The sequence below is a fragment of the Equus asinus genome, chromosome 11 (assembly GCF_041296235.1).
Source record: "Equus asinus isolate D_3611 breed Donkey chromosome 11, EquAss-T2T_v2, whole genome shotgun sequence".
In the NCBI taxonomy this organism is placed as follows: domain Eukaryota; kingdom Metazoa; phylum Chordata; class Mammalia; order Perissodactyla; family Equidae; genus Equus; species Equus asinus.
In genome coordinates, this window is record NC_091800.1 from 48,478,361 (window position 1) to 48,499,851 (window position 21,491).

The following is a 21,491-nucleotide window of genomic DNA, read 5'->3' on the forward strand; positions in this document are numbered from 1 at the left end:
CTATAGCAATAGCCCACACATATCAAGATTTCAATTCATGTTTGTGAATAGGTGAAAGACTAGGTAGATGAAAAGAAAAACTGCAACAGGCTACCTGACCTTAGCCAAAAATATCATATGTAAAATATAAAACATATGATAGCTTCAAAATAGACAAATGATAAATTCCAAATGGACTCAATGTTTTAGAATGAAATGAAATAATAAAAGTACTAGATGAAAACATGAGGACATCATTTCATAAGCTCAGATTGAAAAAGGTCTTCCATTCAAATCATAACACAAAATTTAGAACCATAAACTGAAAGATTGCTATAGTTGACTATATTAAAACAGAAATAGAAAGAAAATAAAAACCTTCTGAGTAGTAGGAAAAATCAAAGGACAAATGAAAAAGATTGCAGATCTGATGGGAAAAGACTGCAAATATATCACAGAAACCTAATTTCCTTTACGTATAAAGAGTTCTTAAGGAAAAAAATGACCAACTTACTAGAAAACTGGAAAAATGACGTGGTGAGACAAGCAGAAGGAAAGAAAATACAGTGACACTTCAAGGTATAAAGACATGCTCAACCTCACTCAACAATGAGAGAATGTGCAAGTAAAATCATACTGCAATTTCATTTCTCATCTGTAAGACTGAACAATAAAAGCCACACTTGATAAAACACTGTTCTGGCCAGCTGTGGGGAAACAAATAGTCTTACATATTGCTTTTGGGAATACATTTGATGATATTAGCCAAGATTACATTTAAATATTCTCTTTAATCCAGCAAACGCTTCATTCCAAAGATTCATTATTCAATGTTTAAAATGTTATTCACAATGATTTTGTATTACATTATTATTTATACCAGGGAAAGATTGGAAAGATATATAAATATTTATTAATGGGGTATCCAATTGTGACAGTTTAGAATTTTATGTATTCTTATAGAAACTTTTCTAAAAACAGAAAATAGTCAAAAAAATGATACTATAGCTGGTAAATATGGAGGCAATATATGTATGTCTATACCTTTAGTTATTTGGAGCTAGAATTTCTCAGTTTGTCTCCTGGTTCTACCACATAACTATTTGAATGATCTTATTTAAGATACCAAAACTTCCTCCATCTTAGTTGTCTCATTAGATAAAGAGCAAATAATAACTTCAATATAATGAGGATTAAATTCAACACAGTTCTTGGTACACAATAAAATCTATACATATAAGTGTTAGTTTCGGTATAATAATTATTTTCTATAATGACAATATTTTATTATATATTATGTAACTATACAATATTTTTTATTATAAAATAATTATCCACAGCATAACCAGGCCTCAGGAAAAACAGTGGATGTCTTACTAGAATAAGGGGAATAGATGCCAGGAAAAATCAACAGAAGTCTTGACCACAAGGCTGGCCCATGCCTATTGGATGGATTCTACATCTGGGGTACCTTACCCTGACCAGCAGGTGAGGGAGGATGTTTGTGCAGTATCTCAAAGCTATCATCCCACACAGACATTGTCTATGGATTTTTTCTAACCACCCCATTCAGAGAAATTTAATTTTAGCAAAATACTTTCAGGGTGGTTCCTAAAAATTTTGAAGAGAAAGTTTCTATATAGATAGTTGATGAAACTTCTTAGCCAATGGATTTCAGTCTCATCTACTACCCCTTTCTTGTGGATGATTCTGTTCTCCTTTGCTGGGGTCTCTGAAAAGGAGATTCTCTAAGCTTAAGTTCACTCAGCCTTTAACTATGGTTCAAGATGAACCATTCTAGTTCAAAGGGAGCAGAAGCTCTTATTTAGTCCCCAATTCCCATTCTCACTTCAAACTAAACACATGGATAACCTCATCTGATTCTCTAAATTGTGGTTTAATCCTTGAACTTCAGATTTTCTCTCTACTCTTCGTTCCTTTTTCCATCGTAGCTCAAGTGCAACTTTATTCTGGGTTTTCATTTGTCCTTCTCAGAATTTGTTCTTGTTTTTTACAATCATCTTCTGACTTTTGAATCATTGCTCAGGCTAGGATAATGTAGTCTGTGGAACCATAGTGTTTCAGAGTAGGTTGCATAAACGATTGATTTATCATCCCAGATTTATCACATAGTAATCACACACCATGGTGCATGCAATAGTTCTGCCATGTTGAAATAGAATTCTAGTTTTGTATTAGGTACATCAGCTATATTGAGTAGAAGATGCAAGAGTATTTCTTCATTTTCTTGTACTTTTCTTTATGTCTGAACTATTTCACAATTAGTTTTATTTTCTCAGAGGGGAGAAAAGTACCTGAAAATTCTGAGTTTGTAGATCCAGAAGTCCTTAAAGGTAGGTTGGTTTAAATGGTTCATGAAGAAATTTAGTGAAAGCTTGCCCACATATTGCAATTTTGAAAGAACAAGCAGCTAAGTTCACAGTCAACTGAACAAAAATGAGGATTTCAAAGCATCTGAGGACTTTCAAGATAGGAGTGCTGTCATGGGATAAGTGAATCGATATTGGAGATGAATCTCATTTTAGCTATTGCAAACCTGCTGGACCATTTCCTGAGATATCGTATAAAGCAATTGAAGATGACGTGGTGTAATGTTGAACAGGTATACTCAAGCACTCTCTATTACAAAGAATTTTCAAAAAAGTAACAGATAAAAATTTTGTCCTCAGTATATAAGACATGGTTCTCCTGATTTGCTCTTTTACCAATGTCTCCACTGATACTTATGTATTGTCTTTAAATATGATTCTGGAATTAAGAAGTAGGATATGTTTCCTCTCAAAAGGAGTGAAAATAAAGGAGAAAAAAAGAAGGTATTTACATTTTTTTTATTTCTAAATGAATGCTGACATAGTAGACGTATAGTGTGGGTTTGAATGAAGGGCTATAATATTATAACTTACATCTATATATTTTTAAATACCAAAATATTTTTAAAGGATCTTCTATTAAAATTCAAATTTTAATTTTGTCTTTTAAATAGTATTTTGTGCCACCTGGAATAAAAGTTTTAGTAATCTATAAACGCAGCCATAAAATCTTATCCTTTTCTGATTGATTTCAAATGGAGTGGCCCACATTGAAGATTTACTTTTTAATTTATTCTGATAACTTATAGGGTTGTATTTTGGTAGAGTGTGTCAAACAGCTCTTTCGATTGCTCAATTTGCCACGGACAGCTACAGTATTAAAACTGTGGAATGGGTTTTTTTGGGTCACTGATTTAACTAAAAGGGGTATTAATTCTGGCACATTTAAATTCTTCACATGTAAATCTGAAGAGCAGGATGTCTAGGTAGGGGAGAGGAGCACAATCATTTTGTAACAGTAAGCATTTAAGTGGACAACTCACAGAACAACTATCAATGAAACTTTTCCTTAAATAAAAAAACCTGGGAAAAAAGGGCGGCAGATTATTTACGTAACTGAAGTCAAAATATTCTAGAGCTGTTGTTAGTGGTTCAATGTGAAAGGAACCCAAGTTAGGGGCTAGTGTCTACAGTTCAACAGAGAGGATTGGAGTTGAGCTGGAGGAGAGCAAAGCTTTTGTTTTGCCCTCCTTATTGTTTTGGGTATGACTGGGAGTTTAATGATGTTGGCACAAGGCCTGCAATGCAATTTGCTATTTTTATTACTCTGTCAATATGGTGCATTAAGGTCCTCAATACTCTTCAACAAATGTAAAAGAAAAAAAAAAGAACCTTTTTTATATCAAGCTCTGTAGAAATTAAAACAGAAATGTCTAATGCACGTTCCTCAATACCACAGGCTAGATTAAAGCTTTTGAGTTAGTCTAACTTATTAATTTAATACTATGATGAAAACCTAAGCTGTACTGAGATATATGGTTTCGAGGATTGCCTCTAGCAACTCTTTCAAGCCGAGGCCCTTTTTCCTTTGTGTCTAAACTATAAAGGTAAAAAGCCAACGTGGAAGACAAGGCCTTGTTCTAACCTCATAAAATATTTTCCACTTTGTTTCTGGCTGGAGATAAACAAAGTCTAGTTTAATAATTAGAGGTAAAAAAAACAAACAAACAATGAAATAAGAATGAAAAGGGATAAAATAATTTACAATTTTGATACCACCACGACCCTTGGCTTCTAATTCCTCATCATGTCACATTAAAAATACTAATGTGCATTAAAAACCAACATTTCCCTCAGTCATTACATCAAAAATCCCATCAAATTTAAAACATGGCATTTTTTCCCAGAAATTTCTTTTTCTCTTTTAATCTCAGAAATTACCAAATTATACCATGCAAAATGGTTCTGAAAATTGCTTGTAATTGAGACGTGTGTAGATTTTGCCTAAATTTTCCACATAATTACTCTAATTCTTCATTTGGCTTTTCTATAAAATCCCAGGGTAGCAGTATTTTAGGATATGTTTCTTTGGGGGGGAAAAAAAGACCTTGATGCTTTGCATCTGAATTTAAGTATTAGCCCAGGTTTTGTTAAACTGGTGGAGTTCACCAGTAATTTAAATTCACGGTAGTTATGAATTAGAGTTACCAAAGAAGCAGTATTGCTTTTTGTTGCAAAGAACCTGAATTCTCCTTGCCAAAACTCAACTAGAGTTAATTCCTTCTTATATGCTAACCCTTTCAATTTACTCTTTGTTCCTAGAAATTTCAGATGATTGCATTGTTTTGTTTGTTTGTGGTTTGTTTGTTAATTTCCATAATGTCAGTCTTTGTGTCTTTAAGGCAGGAGTCAATAAACTTTTACTATAAAGTGGCCTAACGGTAAATATTTCGTGCTTTGAAGGCCATAGGGTCTCTTTTTCAACTATTCAACTCTGCCGTTGTATGGCAAAAGCAGCCACAGAGGATCCACAGAAGAATGAGTGTGAATGGGGTCTAATAAAACTTTATTTACAAAAACGGACAGTGGGCTGAATTTGGCTCACAGATCTAAGTTGGCTAAACACTGCTTTAACTTTTGTGAACGTCAGGGCAGGGACAAGGATTTTTACAACTTGAAAAAGAAAATATCACTTAGAGAGTACATGGACCCTGGTACTTTATTGGTGGAATAAAGTTATTGATATATGTATTTATATGATGATCTTATTCCATGTGAAATAACTTGAATTAATACCAAATATTAAATTCCCTATGAATATAATCTGAATGGAGAACACTATTCCACTTTATACTCAAGGAAAACTTTTCCAAACTTAATTGATTATGATTCTATTTGGAAAACTGGATCTTTGAGAGTGTGATGTATATGACAAATATACACTAATTTCTGGTTCTTCTCTATGTCTGGGTATCAGAAAGCTTACAATTTCCCATCCATCTGAAGTGAGGCATAGCTTCGTACCACGCTCTGGCCAATGAAATATATATACTGTCAGTAGGAATAATAATAATTCCCAACATATACTTAATTTCATGTGCCAAATACTATTTAAGCAAATTACGAGTATTCTCTCTTACACATCCTAGCACAAAAACAAACATATATGAAATTCCTAGCTAAAGTCTAACATATTACCTGAAAATTCCATTTATGAAAGCTTTGGACTCTGAATAACAACTGTGATAATAAAAATAGTGTACAGATCTGTAGGGCTTATGATGTGTGCTAGCTCTTTTCTGAGCCCTTTATATATATTAAGCAATTAAACACTCAGGAAAAACTTGTGAGGAAAATACTATTATTAAATCAAATTAACTAAAGAAATACCTCAGGCGCAAATTCCTCAAAGTCCCATAATTGATAAGTGGCAAGATCAGGTTTGAACAGAGCAGCTCACAGCAGAGCCCATACTTCTAACCACTAAAATGTATTTGCTATGCTGTTATAAACTTTCTGTCATAACCATGGGAATTTAGAACAAAAGTCTTTATTGTGTTTTTTACTATTTGATGTTAAAATGTTAAAATTTAACCTGTATTGATAATAAAAAATTTGAAAAAATGTATAATATTGCTTATGCTGGCAATTTTTTGATTAACATAATTTTGAAAATAAATGTTCAGCAGTAGAGGATTAGCTATATATCGTATGCTTTATGTCTAAGATAAAATAATATGGAACCATTAGAAATATTGTAGTAGATGCCCATTGACATGGGAAAACTATTCACCATTTATTGAAAATTGGAATAAATAGCGTACCAAATAATATATTCTGCTTCATATATATATAAAAGATATACAATGGCAATATGCTGGTAAATGTATATCAATTGGCTCTCTGGGCAGATAAAGAATTCTACATTGTAAATATTCACAGGCTGGCTGTTATCAATCTACCTGGGTGAAATCTAGGAAGCTACCAGCTCTGGGAAGAGATACACACACTTAGCTCTTGCAAGCCACTATGAGCTGACTCTAGCACACCACACACTAAATATAATTGTAGGTAATTTCTGGAGGGTGAGATAATAAGCGTGTCAGTTTGGGTCTTCTAAGAAGTTGCCAAAACAAGTTTAAAAGTACAAGAGACTCAGTAAGTCTGTGAAGGATAAAGGGGAGGGAGCTGGAGAAGGTACGGAGAGAATCCTCAGACCATGAGGTAAGTCTCCGCCGAGGAAAGAAGAGGAGAATGAAAGGATTGGGTAGGAATAGACTCAGAGCTCAGACCTCAGACCTCCCACTAGCACAATGGGGGGCCCCCAAACAACACTTGCCCTTTAGAGGAGATCTGTGTCATGTGGGAATGCCAGCACTAGTAATTTGGCTATGCTGGCCATTGGCTGGGAGCAGCCAGGGGAAGTATGGCCCTATTAGAAAGAATATAGTGGAAGATCCAAAGGGGCAGGAAGTGGGGCTGTCAGTCAACTCTGCTGCCACAGGAGCAGGTTGCCTTGAACGCCATCTGAGAGGCTCACCTCCAGGGCCTTCACAATCAGTGTCTAATTTTTCCCACTCTTTTCATTATTTTTGTTCATGTTTTCTATAAACTATTGATTTTAAGATGGAGGAAAATTTTTTAATTGTTAAAAATTCAAGCTGTGTTTTGGATTCCAGCATTCATTTACTTAACATTCATTCAGTACTGACCATGTTTTATACACTGTGCAATCTCTCCTCATAGTGAACCATTACCTGAGTCTTCAAAGTTTACCAAGAACTTTCATAGATACTATACTAATGTAATATATTAATATAATGTGATATATTAATATATTTATATTTCCTAGAATAATTCTATTAAATTAGTAATTACTGCTCCCCATGTTTATATTAAAAAATCTGAAAATCAAAAACTGTGTGACTTTTTTTCTAATGCCACAGAGCTGATAATGATGGAGTTAATATTCAAACACAAGAAGCTAGATCCTAGATACCTGGATTTTTTCCCATATTTTTAAAATAATAGTAAAGACCACACTGGCTTCCATTGCTTTTATAGACATTATTGTGATTTCAGGATGTTACGAGAGGCAACCCTGTGGCATAATTAAAAACATCGCCTCTGGAACCAGGCTGTTTGGGTTTGAAGCCTATCTCTGTGATACACTAAATGTGTGACTTTAGGCTGTCACAAAATCTCTCTGCGCCTCAATAATCACATCCTTTATACGATGATGATGATGATAGCACCTATTTCATGGGGTTGGCATAAGCATCAAATACTAAGAAAGCACTTTCTCTTGTAAAACACTTACTTGTAAAGCTCTTTTGAAGAAGGCCTGGGGGCTGGCCCAGTGGCATAGCAGTTATGTTCACATGCTCCACTTCCGCACCTTGAGTTAATGGGTTCGGAGCCCAGGCACAGACCTATGCACCACATATCAAGCTAGGATGTGCAGGCATTCTGATGGGCACAGATGTTAGCTCAGAGCTAATCTTCCTCCAAGAAAAACGAAATGCTTCGCACATAGTAACCATATATGCATGTAACAAAACGTGTTATTAAAGTTATCATATAATAGGTAAGAAAATGAAATTTAAGAAATATTAAGTAATTCTTTCAAGGTGAAGGAAATGAATATGTTAATTATGGTTTTTAAAAAGAAAGGATCAGCAAATGCAACTCAGTTAAATACAATGAGCCAATGAGCCATGCAACCTTGGCCACGGCCCGCTCCTGTTCAGGACCTTAATGTTCTTATCCATGCAGTGGCGTGTTTGTACTAGACAGTTGCCAAGGTTCCTCCCAGCTCTATGGTTATAAGGCTTCTAAGAATTTAATTTGATATTACTAAACTCTGAGAAAAAAGATTTCAGTTTGAGATTTTGTTTCAGGGAAAAAAATCTACAAAGTATTTAATATAAAATTCCAAAAGATGGAAATTACCAACCATATATTTAGTTATTATATTTCTGAAAACCATAAACAACATAAAAGAAACTTAGTTCAAGTTAGTATAAAAGATTCCATAGTATGTAAGATAATTTGATTTTTTAAATTAAAATAAACCAAATATACAGTATTTAACATCGAAGACAAGTATGTTCAGAAATTTTCTTAAGCAATTTTTCAGTTGAAAGCTGTTGCAAAGTGTTGGAAATGGTAGCACTTACGGGCAGACTTTAGATAGGATAATTCTTGCTGGAAAAGCTTTGTGAACTTTTTCCTTTGCTATACTTTCAGGGTCAATTCCAAAAGCAGTGGTTAACATATCAATACCAACAGGAGCCATAGCTATAAAAACTACCATTTGATCCTTAAAATTCTGGTATTTATTTAATATATTAACCTATTTAATTATTTCCTGCTTAATTAGAGTAAATTAAGTAGGGCATGTTATAGGCAGGACTAAAGTTTTGAATTCCTAGCTTGTTAATAATAAACAAGTGATAACATTGATGAAGTACAAATAGCATTGTTTAATAGCCTTTAACTGTGGGCCAGACACTGCATGTATTCTATCATTGAAATCTCACAGAGGATCTCCAAGGTAAGTCCTGTTATTATCTCCATTTCCCAGAGGAGGACACCAAGGAATCTCAGAAACTACGCTAAGAGCTACTATTTATTACTTTCTCATGTCCTGTTAAACAATGTGTGGTAGGATGAGAGCCGATGCCTTCAATGATGCCCTGCCCCGTCTGAGACATGCAGGCCAGTCTCCATCTGCATCTCTTTGCCTCCAATTTGGTTTTTTTTTTTTTGATGTACATTTTCTGTATTCAGTTTTTTTCTTTCAGCTCTCTTCTTAAATCTCTTTTATAAATATACTTTTAAAACAGTAATAGCAAACATATGTAGCACTTATATTCAAGGCACATATGAAAGCATTTCATTAACTCATTTAGTTATTATCTCATTTATTCAGCAAAAATCCTTTTTACAGTAATATAATTATTATCTACATTTTACAAATGAGGAAACGAATGTAAAAAGGTGAGAAAGATAAAAGCAGCCTATGACTGCCAGCAACTGTTATGACACTGTCTGCTAGATTTTGATGATGCTAAGAGTTGGCCTAGAACTGAAAGTGAAAATAGAAGACAGTAATTTATAGTAATTATTACTTCTTGATGGTTAGTTCATCAGAGGTCAGATGTTGGAAAATTATTTCTAGGAAAGCCACTCAAGAAAGAAGCCATGCAATATTCCCAGGATACAAAATAAAAACAAAAATTAAACATCAACAACAAAAACCTCAAAATTCATAAATATTGACAACTATTCCAATTAGAGTAAATATTTAACAAGTTTCTTTTTTAAAGCAAATTTCATTTGATTGTGTGATGCATTACAGAGTACAATCTGCGTTTTTTATATATATAACTATGGTTTCAAATATAATTTAAAAAGTTATGGAGGGTTTGTATTATATTTTCCAAAATAATCTAAGTAGTATGGAAAACTTGTATCAAAAAGAGAGTTATATTGATATTTATATAACAATATTCACAATACAATGTAATGATACTATTACATTAATGTATAATTTATTATATTAAAAGCAGTTACATTACAAGTATTAATATAAATCTAGACCTTTGAAACTCACGTCTGTAAGTTTTGTGATGTGTAACTGGGGTTCAATAAACTACATATTTATACTGAGTGATCTGATAAATTTTCACAGATGTGTGTACCCATGAAACATACACGTATACATTTATAAAGCCAACACCGCAATCAAGATTATGAAATCCTAGATCACACCAAAATGTTTATCATATCTCTTTAGATTCCACTCAACCCTGAACCTTCCTCAATCTTCACACAAACAGTGAGCTGCTTTTCATTGTTACAGATCAGTTTTCCTTTTCCAGAATTATGTACAAATAGAATCGTACAGTATGTATGCTGTTTTTTAAAAAATGTGGATTCTTTTACTCAGATTGTTTAGGGTTTAATCCATAGTATTATGGATCAATGTTGTAGTATGTATCAATACTACATTTCTTTTCAGTGCTGAGTAAAATTCCATTGTAGGGATATACTACAATTTGTCTGTTCTTTCACCTGTTAATGGAGATTTATGTTGTTTCATCTATAAAAATAAGTCTACTATGAATATTTTATTCATTCTTTGTGTAGGTATATGCTTTCATTTCCTTATTATTGTTTTAATATCTGTGGAATTAAGTGTGATATCAAGTCTCTCATTACTGACATTTCTAATTTATATTTCCTGTGGTTTTTTTCCAAATAGTCTGCTAGAGGTTTGATTCAATTGTGATGATCTTATAAAGGAGCCAACTTTTTGTTTCATGTATTTCCTCTTGGCCAATGTTCCATGTGCAGTAGTAAGGAATGTGTATTTTGCTCTCGCTGTGTGGAGTGTTCTCTAAATGTCAATTAGCTCAAGGTAGTAATAGTGTCATTCAAATGTTTCCTATCTTTACTGAGCTGTTCTCTACTTGTTCTATCAATTAACAAAGTAGTGGTATCAAAATCCCCAAGCGTAATTGTGTGTTCATACATTTCTCTTCAAAGTCCTAAAAGTTTTGCTTTATGCAGGACATTGCTCTTTGAATCATGGATACTAGAAGCAAAAACGTTTAGGATTGTAAGGTCCTTCTGATGAATTGACACCTTCGTCATTATGAAATGACACTCTGTCCACAGTAATATGCTCTTCTCTGAAAACTACTTTGTCTAATACTAAGACAGTTACCCCAGATGTGTTTGTGTGCATGCATGTGTTAGCATGGCTGTTTTTTTTTCCCTATTCTGTTACTTTTAAACTATTTATCCTGATAATTTAAGAGGATTTCTTGAAAGAAATACATATTTTGGTCTTAGTGTTTAATCTAACCTCATGATCTGTGTCTTTTAATTGTATTGCTTATATCACTTACATTTAATGTTGTTATTTATATGATTGGCTGAGATCTACCGTGACACTATATGTTTCTTGTTTGACCCATATCTTAGTTCTTTATTTCCTCCTTTTCTGCCTTTTTATGGAATTTAAAAAATTCCATTTTATCTCCTTTGTTGGCTATAATTGTTTTTTGTTTATTTTTAGTTATTACTTTAGAATTTATAGCACACACCTTTAACTTATCAGAATCAATTTTATATCACTTCACATATAGTATAATAGCCTAGAACAATACTTGCATTTCTTCTTTCTGTGTAGTTTTGCTATATTTGTCATGCATTTCACTTCAAACATGTTATAAATCTTATATTGTTATTTTTCTTTAAACAATTAATTTAAAAATAAGTGGGGAATTTTGACATTTATCTTTCAGTGCTATTCATTCCTTTGTGTAGTTTCAGATTTCCATGTGATATGATTCTTTTCTACAAGGAATAAGTTAATACTTACCATAATTCAGATATGTTGGAGATAAATTCATTCAGCTTTTCTATGTCTGAAAAAAGTCTTTTGTTCACCTTTGTTTTTAAAATATGTTTTCCCTGAGTATAGAATTTTAAATTGCATGGGTTTTTTTATTGTTGTTGTTGGTTTTTGGTTTTTCTCGTTGAGCACTTTAAAGATGGTTCTCCACCATCTTCTGGCTTGAGATTTTAGTATAAGAAGGCTGCTGTCATTGTTTTCTTCATTCATCTCCACATTTCTTGTCTTTGATGCTTTTAAGACTTTCTCTATATCGTTGATTGTAATCTTTGGTGTTATTTTCCTCACATTTGTTAAGCTTGGAGTTAATTGAGCTTCTTTGATCTATGAGCTTACTGTTTTCAACAAATATGGAAAAAAATTCAGTGTTTATCTTTCAAATATTTTTTCTGCTCCTTCAGTCTTCCTGAACTCCAATTACATTTATATTACACTCCTCAAAGATAGCCCGTAGTTTACTGATGCTCTAGTTACTTTTTTCTCAGCATTTTCTCCCCCTGTCTTTAATTTTGGAATGTTTGTATTGCTATTTCTTCAAGTTTAGTAACCTTTTCTTTTGCAGATTTATATAATCTTCTGTTAATATCACATCATATATATTTTATATCAGCTACTGGACAAGTTAAGTTTAGACTTTTTTTCATCTTCCATGTCCTCTTCTTCATAAGCTAAATCTTTGGTCTGTCTTCTTGAATGTACATTACATACATACAATAACTGTTTTTATATCTGAGTGTGTTGCTTCTATAATCTGTTTTATTTTTTTGTCTGTTTCAATTGGTCATTTTTCTCCCTGTTAGGAATTGTATTTCTCTGCTCTTGTGTATGCCTGGTAATTTTTACATAGACCCCATACATACTGAGTTTTACCTTGATGGATGCCGGATATTTTTGTATTTCAATGTTATAAATATTCCTGGGCTTTGTGTGTGCAGTTAAATTTTTTGGAAAGAGTTTAATGTTTAGAGCAATGGTTCTCAACTAGAGGTAATTTTGCCTCCTAGGGATATTGGTCAGTTTCTAGAGACATTTTCAGCTATCATAACTGAGAGAAGCTGCTTACCATTGGAATCCAGTAGGTAGAGGCCAGGATGCTGCTAAAACTTCTAAAGAGCTGAAGGCAGCCCCACAATGAAGAATTATCTGGCCCAAAATGTCAAGAGGGCCACAGTTGAGAAACCATGCTTAAGAGGCTTGCTTTTAAGCTTTTTTACATGGGACCAAAGCAACCATAATTCTACGCCTAATTTTGCCCCACTAGTGAGGTAGAGCCCTTAGAAGTATCCTACCGATATCCCCAAATTGTCAGGGTTTCCAAATACGGCTGATGGGGAACATAAATTATTCCTTGCCCTGTGTGAGCGTCAGTGATTGTTCCTCAGTTCTGTTCATGTGGATCTTTTCCCTGGCCTCAGATGTTTCCTCACACCAATGCTCTGAATGTATTTGGCTAAAGACTCAAGAAGGACTCTCTTCAGATTTCCAAAGACTCTCTACAGGCCCCTCTCTCCACTCTATTATTCTTTCTTCTGAACTGTTAACCTTCTCGGCCTCAAGGTCTCCCAGCTCCAATTTCTCTACTCAGGGAGAGCATCCTGCTCCACTTTCATTCCCATCCCTCAGCTGGGGGTTGGAAATTCCTCCAGGAGGTAAGCTGGGGCAATTTAGGCCCACATGGTTTGCTTCTCCTCTCTCAGAAATCACTGTTTTGCACTGCAAGTTTTCCTAAGTTTGAAGAGCATAGTTTTATATATTTTATCAGCTTTTTAGTGGTGTAAGTGGGAGGGTAAAGTTGGTCCCTGTTACTCACTCTTGATCAGAAGTTTCTTTGTGTTTGATTTTTAGGACAGTGATGTTCAAAATTAAACAATAAACATACAGCTTCTTAGGGAAACTGGATTGGATCCATACTTTTAATAAATTTTTATAAAGATGAGCAGATGTATTTTAGAAGGAATGTTTCTTATGGATAAATACATGTTATGTTATTCAGATTAATTGTTAGATGTTTTCCATATAATTAATTTGATTGTTGATATGTCTCTGGCACACCGAATTTTAACAGATGCTTTTATTCTCCAATGGTATTTGAGTTTTATGTACACAGTAAGTGATCAGACAACAAACTTACACACAGGAAAGGCAAATTTGGCTGTTTTGTTAAACATACACATTTGTTTCCTCTAGGTCAAAACTCTTACATATTTACCAACTATTGAAAAAAACAACATGTAAGCAAAACATATGTCTTCCTTTTAAGCTGTAATGTTATAGAGCTGTAAAATATATTACTGGTTATGAAGTGATAGGAACAGACAACTATGGAGGCAGCAGTTGTGAGTGACATCTCCCATTCTGTCCTCATAAGTTGCAAAGCTTGGGCACTTGATCTGTTAGTTACAGCTGGGGGATGTAGAAGACACTGGGGAGAGTGATATCAGCCTCCAGAAGTGTTGGAATGGCTACATGAGATGATGACTGACAAAGGTATATGAACACTTCAAAGGAAATGAATGAACATAAAACAGTTTTCAATGACAGTCAGTCTGAGTTTCCTTATCTCTAAATGCAGATAATGGTACTGTTAGTAGATAATATTTAGTGAGCTCTTACTTTGTGAAAGGCCTATTCTATACACCGTTTGATATTTACAAGATTTCTGCTTAGTGGTTGCTATAATTATCTCTGTTTCATAGGTATGGAAACAGAGGCACAAAAGAATAATCTTAATTCCAGGAAAAACAAGTAATGGACAGTTTTTAGTGGCAGAGCCAAGACTATGTCTTCTGATTCCTACTTAATATCTTTTTCACATAGAAGAAGTAAGAATAATTTCTTATACTTCTGTATCCCTTAGCCAGCATAGTGCCCTCAGTAGGCTTAAGCAAAAGAATGTATATTTCAACAAGTAAACAAATACTACAATGTTATACAGCAATAAAGGAGTTCATCGATATAGAGTGGGGAAAAGAGAACAGGCTTTGAGTTGAAATATCTGGATATGAGTCTTTACTATGCTGCTAATTCATTCACCAAATATTCATTGAAATCCCAATTATGTCAGACCCTATTACAAACAAAAAATACAGAACTGTGAATGTTTGAGATATATATAAAGCTATCTATCTGCCTATAGATATAGATATTTATAATTATCTATCTATGCACATAGGTAGATAGGTATCTCCCAGTTATATGTCAGTTACTTTGATGCCAGGTTTGTTCAGAGTGCTTATTAATCTCTTTCCTTAATTCAATTTCACTGAGCAAAAATACTGACCCTTATGAATTAGCATATGCTATTGTCTTCTTCAGATAACTAATGGTTCGTCAATCAATTTAACTTTTGAAGAGGACTGATTTTGTTTATAACATTAATCATTTGAAACTTAGCCAAAAAATCCTCTTTATATTTTTCATGGCAGAGAGCTCCAGAAATTGTCCCAAGCCTTTTAACTGAAATTTACTTTGGAAGAGATAAGTAGAATGAATCCTACAATATCCTGTAAAAAAGTAGGACTCTAGAAATTTAGCTTTCTATTAATTTTTAATTATAATCCAACTACAAGTGTTCTACACTCTTGAAAAAAAAATCGAAAACAATTCTTTAATACTGCCTCTGGATTTATGTTTTCTGTGTTTTAGGAAAATGTATTTAAAAATAAAGAAAAAAATAAGAAAAATATATTTAAAAATAAAGAAAAACCCATCTGAAGGGATCATTTCAGTAATTTTTCTCACAGGTACAATTTGATATATAATTAATGTCCTGATTTTTTCTAAAGTCACTTTGTAGTGGGACATATGAATACTGTCACATATTGGGTCACTGCAAGCTGAATATATTTTCTAAATCTGTTAGCTATCACATCAGCAATTCTTAGAAAACAGCTCCAAAACAGCAGATGGCTGGGAATTTAGGTTCCCTGCACTTAAACTAGTAGTAAAGATGTCATTACTAATCCACAGACCGAACTAAATCTTTGAATTCCTCAACAGAACGTTTCTATGTATTGCTTAATTATTTTCCAGTCTTGCAGGTTTGAGATAATCTGACTCTTAACTACTGCGTATTAATCTGTCATGACATATAGTTTATGGGATTTTTCTCTTGGATTGACTTACAAAGAAACATTTTTATTGACACAGGGTTAAACCTTTTTTATGTGCCTGATTCTCTGGAAAAAAGGAAAACACATATAACGGCACTTAAATCAGTAAAGAATTATAATTTTAGATAAAATTTGTCTATACAATAATCATATTCAGTTGACAGAATCAGATTTGACCTCCAAATGAGAAGTGAAAGGTTACATTATAAATCTATTATCTACCAATACTCATTCCTATCCTTTATGATTTCAGCTGTATTTGATATTGTTTTAAATAGAGTTATCAATAAATTCTTAGATTATGGAGAAAAAGAACTTCAATTGTATTTGCAATGTGCATTTATGGAGTATTTATCAATATACTGTGATAGATTTGATTTTGGTTGTTGAAAGAAAAAACTACATTCATGAATCTTTCCATTAGATTGATATTAATAAAGATTGATTAATATACATTATATAAACATTGTTTACTTTTAGGAATAAGTTAGAGAAAGAACAGTGAGACTGCTTATTTGTTGTTTAAAAATGAATAAAAATGTCACAGAGATATGAGGACATTTAAAAAGTGTTATATATTTCTGAATATATGCAAGGCCAAATAGTTCTTGAAAATGAGACACCTGAAAAATATCTGGTCATCACTCTCAACAAATATTTATGAATAATCGTCAAAGGGTACAAAACGGGCTGTTATGGGATTTGAAAATATACTTTATATTGGGTTCTTACAGTTCAGATGAACAAATACACATTCACACATGCACACACACACAAACACACACACGGACCTGGTCTCAATAATTATACTTAAGGTTCTTACTTATTATTGATGAAGTGTCCATCAAAGCGATCAGAATAAAGTGACTGGTACTTCTGGGAAGTTTTACAGAACTGAGTATTACAGTCTTAAAATTTTGGCAAGTGTCACAATTTCTACCATGTTTGACAAATTGCTGTAAGAAATAGTAAACAGTTTTCCCAGACTCTCTGAGGATAAATAAATAAATAAAAATTTGCTTTCACAATCCCCCATGCAGTAAATGGATGACACCTATATAAGGACACTGATTGTTTGAGATCACTATATGGTACATACATCATGAACAAAGCAATGTTGCTTTGAGTTGTGTGTTACTCGTAATTTACAAATGAAGAAACAGACGTGCAGTGAATTAATTAACTTGCCCTAGCCGCATAGTAAGTGACAGAATCAAGGCGCTCTTCTTGCTTTTCTGATTTCAAAGTTCAGACTCTTTCCACTACTACCTTACATTGCCAGAAATAAGCATCTATTGGTAGGCTGTACTCAAAGTAATTCTACGGAAAAAACGTACTTTATTAAACTACAAGTATGTTGGAGAAGAAAACAGAGAAACAAAGAAAACAATATTATCTGGAAAAAAATTAAAATACTATGCAAATAGGCAGGTTGATTTTAAAATATTAAAAATATATTAATAATATTCCTACTTTGTAAAAATATACAGCATATTGTGGGCAAGCACTTTCTCAAATTTGTAGCCAGTCTTTATAAATATATGCATCTATTTACATTATAAATGTACACCTGGTATAGGTGACAGAGCTTTGTCAACATAAAGAAACAATTTTTAACCATTAAAGATATACAAATAATTGAACTGACTGCCTCAAAATTTAGTGAACCACTTGCCATTAGAATTGCCTAAAAGTAACCTGCATAACAATGATAGACTCTATAGTCTATTTGTATGCGTCAATTAGTTGATAAAAATAAATAAAGTAAGATAAGTGGGTTCTATAGAATCTACCAACATCAAGAGAATTTCAGGGTGCTATCTTCGTTAGAATAAAAAAAAAATTGTAACCTCCTAATTATAAATTGGATGTCAAATTGTATTATCATTAAAGTTCTAATCACCAATTACAGTGTGTAGAGGGGGTTTCTCCTCACCAAGGACTTCTCTGATACCAGCTAGGTGGGCTACAATTTAATTCAATTCTGACACTATCTACCCAAAGATAGCATCAGATTCCACAGGTTAAGGGCTCAGTCCTACAAGATCGCTTCCCCCCACCCTACGGCAGATGCCGGTAGCAAGTTAAGGTTGTCACCTGTGCTTCTGACCAACCTGCTATAAATCAGAGGTTCCAACGACCCTCTGCTCAGGTTTGATTAATTTATGAGAGCTTGTAGGCTTGACATAATTTTAGCAAAATTACTAATGCTTTCTGTAAACTGTTTCTCAAAAATGTGTTCTCAAGAGAATTTCCAAAATATTCTGTGACTGTTGTTAAAATGCAGATTCATGGACTCAATGATACAGCACCTGAGTTAAAATCTCCAAGGTTGCATTTTTAACAAGTTCCTGCAGTGTTTCTTAAGCATTTTTAAGTTGAAGAATCTGCTATTCTGACCCTGTAAGCTTAAGTCTTCAAAAAATAATGTTCTGTTCAGCAAAGCCTTAATATTGAGGACAATATATAATATTCTCACTTAAGAATTTTCACATTAGCTGAACACACATCTTCAAAAATTCTGGCTGACGGAATTAAAATAACTTCTGTGACTCTATGGAAATTATTTTAAGTACAGAATTGTCAGAGGTATACATATTCAAATTTATGTTTGGCTATATCTGTAAACACCAGCTGCTTGAGTATTTTGATTGAACAACTATTTTCTAATTTAGATTTTGTATTCTACCACCAAAGGCCAATACATAGTAAAACATTGATTTTGTTATATCTCTGACATATGATAATTTATATTTGTATTTTTTAACTTTAAAAACTGTACATAACATTTATTATATACAAGGCTTTGTTTAATGAACTATCCAAATATTAAATCATGTAATCTTTATTATGATCCTAAGAATTAGATGATATTATTATCTCCTTTTTACAGGTGGGGAATCAGAGGTAAGGAGAGGTTACATAATTAAGTCAAGACCTTGCAGGTAGCCTAAGATGATGAAACCAGAATTAAAATCCAGGTAGCCTGGCCCAGAGTCGATACCCTTAACTCACACTCAGCTGCCTCTGATATGAGATTGATACATTTTTTTGAGGTCAAAAGTTGGAAGGTTTGATTTTATTGGGCTTTTTGCCTAATTCTTTCCATAGTAAGTGAGGGAGAGGCCAATTTAAAAAAAAAAAATCTGTTTGAACAACTCTTATTAGAAATCAATCCTTTTGGCAAGGTTCTCTAAAATAATGTCTTATTTTATCTGTAGGATTTGCAATTAAAAGTTATTTCATCAAAAATTAATATTTCAACTTAGTACAATGAAGCCTGACTTTTATTTTCCTCTTGTAAAATCAGTCACTAAACATAAAGGAATTGCACAGGGTTTTGTTGTGCATTTGATTTCACTGTTTCTATTACAGAAGCTCTTCATCACCATGGACTTGAATGTTAAGGAAAAAAAATTAATATGGTTTATAGCAGTAATCCTCTTAAATGCTTGAGACTTTGCCAGCTTTCAACTAACAAGCCAGGTTATTAACGGCTGCGGTCCTACAACACTCAGGGATTATTGTCTAGGTCTGCTGACGAGGCATTGCTAGTGACCAGTTTGTAAAATGCAATCTGTTATTTTATTTCACAACCTGATCAATGATTAAAACTGCTTGAAGTACAAAAACCTGCCTTCCCAACCAGCTGATGATTTTTGCAATACATAGAATTGAATGGCTCTTTTTATGTGTGATTAAAGGTTCTGATTATTACCTGTGTAAGTTATCTGGCAGCTTTTTTTTTGGCTTTTGGTTTGATCAAGTAAACTTGAAAAGAACATCAAGATTTAAAAAAAATTAACATTACCTTTAACTAAAAAAATGACAGCTCTGTCAGAAGACTGTCTCCCCTCACCTGATTCTTAATATGGAGTTTCTGACAAGTATACAGATTTGCCTTAATTATTTATTCATTTCATTGAAACCATCTTCATCTGCTTTAAATTTCTAATAAGTCTATTTAAATAAAGAGAATCCTATTTGAATGTTGATTTTATACTTTAAAAATCATGAAGGTGTCTGTATTTATACAGAAGTGGTATGAAGCAATGGTAATGGTTGTATCAGTAAATGGCCGAAATAAAAATGCTAATTACATTAGGTAATGACATCATAGCATTTCAAACCAAGTTAGTATGAAATAGCTACAGATATCAGTGGATTATACAACAATAGGAAAGATTATTGTTGCTAGAAAATAAGGAAGATGAAATTTGAAAAGAAGAAACAAAGAGAAAAATTCCATATTTTTTCACCTTCATAAATTGAACAATTTGGGTCAAATAGAACACTTCCCTTTGGCACAGTAAATAGAGCAGTTGTTCTGTTCCCTGTGCCTAGGGCCTGGCTTCAGGTTTTGACACGTTTTTTTTTTTGTTTAGTTTGGGTAAATTTTACTATCTCATTAAAAACCCAATAGCTCTGATCTAAAGACCTGCCTATGTTTTTTCCTGTGGGTATGTAGATTGTGTCTTTGCAAACTTACTTCTTGCAAGCATCCAAATTCAGCATGAATTCACTTACTGTCCCCCAACCCTGGCAAAAGGCACCCTTTCCACTAAAGTTTGTGTATCGAAAGTATGAAGTCTTTGGATTTAAACACAGTGCAAAACATCTGAAAAGCAGATGAGAGGGACTCTGGGTATGGTGGACATTTTATTTCCAGTTTAGTTCTTAGGATTTTTTTTCCTCTCTTTTAAGTAACAGTGGGACAGATGCAGGTAGGAAGCGCTTTTTTCCCTTCCCACATACAGACAGAGACAGATACAAATGTAAACACTATAGACTAGTGACGCAAGTGGAAGAATAAAAGTCAAGGCAAAATGTTTGCAGAAAGGGAAGCTAGGTAGTTACTCCTATCTGGATTTTTCACTCACAGCTCTTGGTGAGAATACTATGTACTATAAGAGTCCTCTATGTGACAGGCCTTAATATTCTATTTTGATGAGAAAGGTTATAGAGAAAATATTTATTTTTGGCCTTATATGTTCAAAAATTCTACCATCTTATTTAATTGCATAGATTTCTGGAAATGGAATTGGAAATTCAGGATAATTTTACTTCAGAACTTTAAGGCATCACGCGTTTAACATTTCTTAGACAGTATTGAGCAATCCAATGCCATTCTACATATTTGTTTTAAAAAAATAAAGTAAAAGTTTTTGCCCCTGTCTGGAAGCTTCTATGAACTCATCACTACACATGGTATTCCAACATTTCGAGATGATATGTCTTGCTGTGTTTTGTCCCCTATCATTTTAATGGGAACACATTGAGGCGCTGCATTCTGCAAATCCTCTCAGAAAAATTTCCTAAGAATTAAATCTCAAGAGCCTAGATAATGACAGCTCTCAATAAGTATTAATTTTTGGCCTTACTCAAATTTATTTCACCTCATGTAGTGATTAAACTGTAATCATACAGTGGGAAACTCTAACCACTGATCCAGGGCAACAAGTTTAAGATTTTGATCCCTTTTAAAATACAAATCTCCCAAAGAAAGTTTTTATCAATAATTTATATGTCAGTGTGAGAAAGTTTCATATATGTCTTTTTAAGGTAATTTTGTGTAGGGAGAGGATAAGAACACAGAGCTAAATTGAAGTGAGAGGTGTCTGCAAAAAGAGGAAAAGTTAAAAA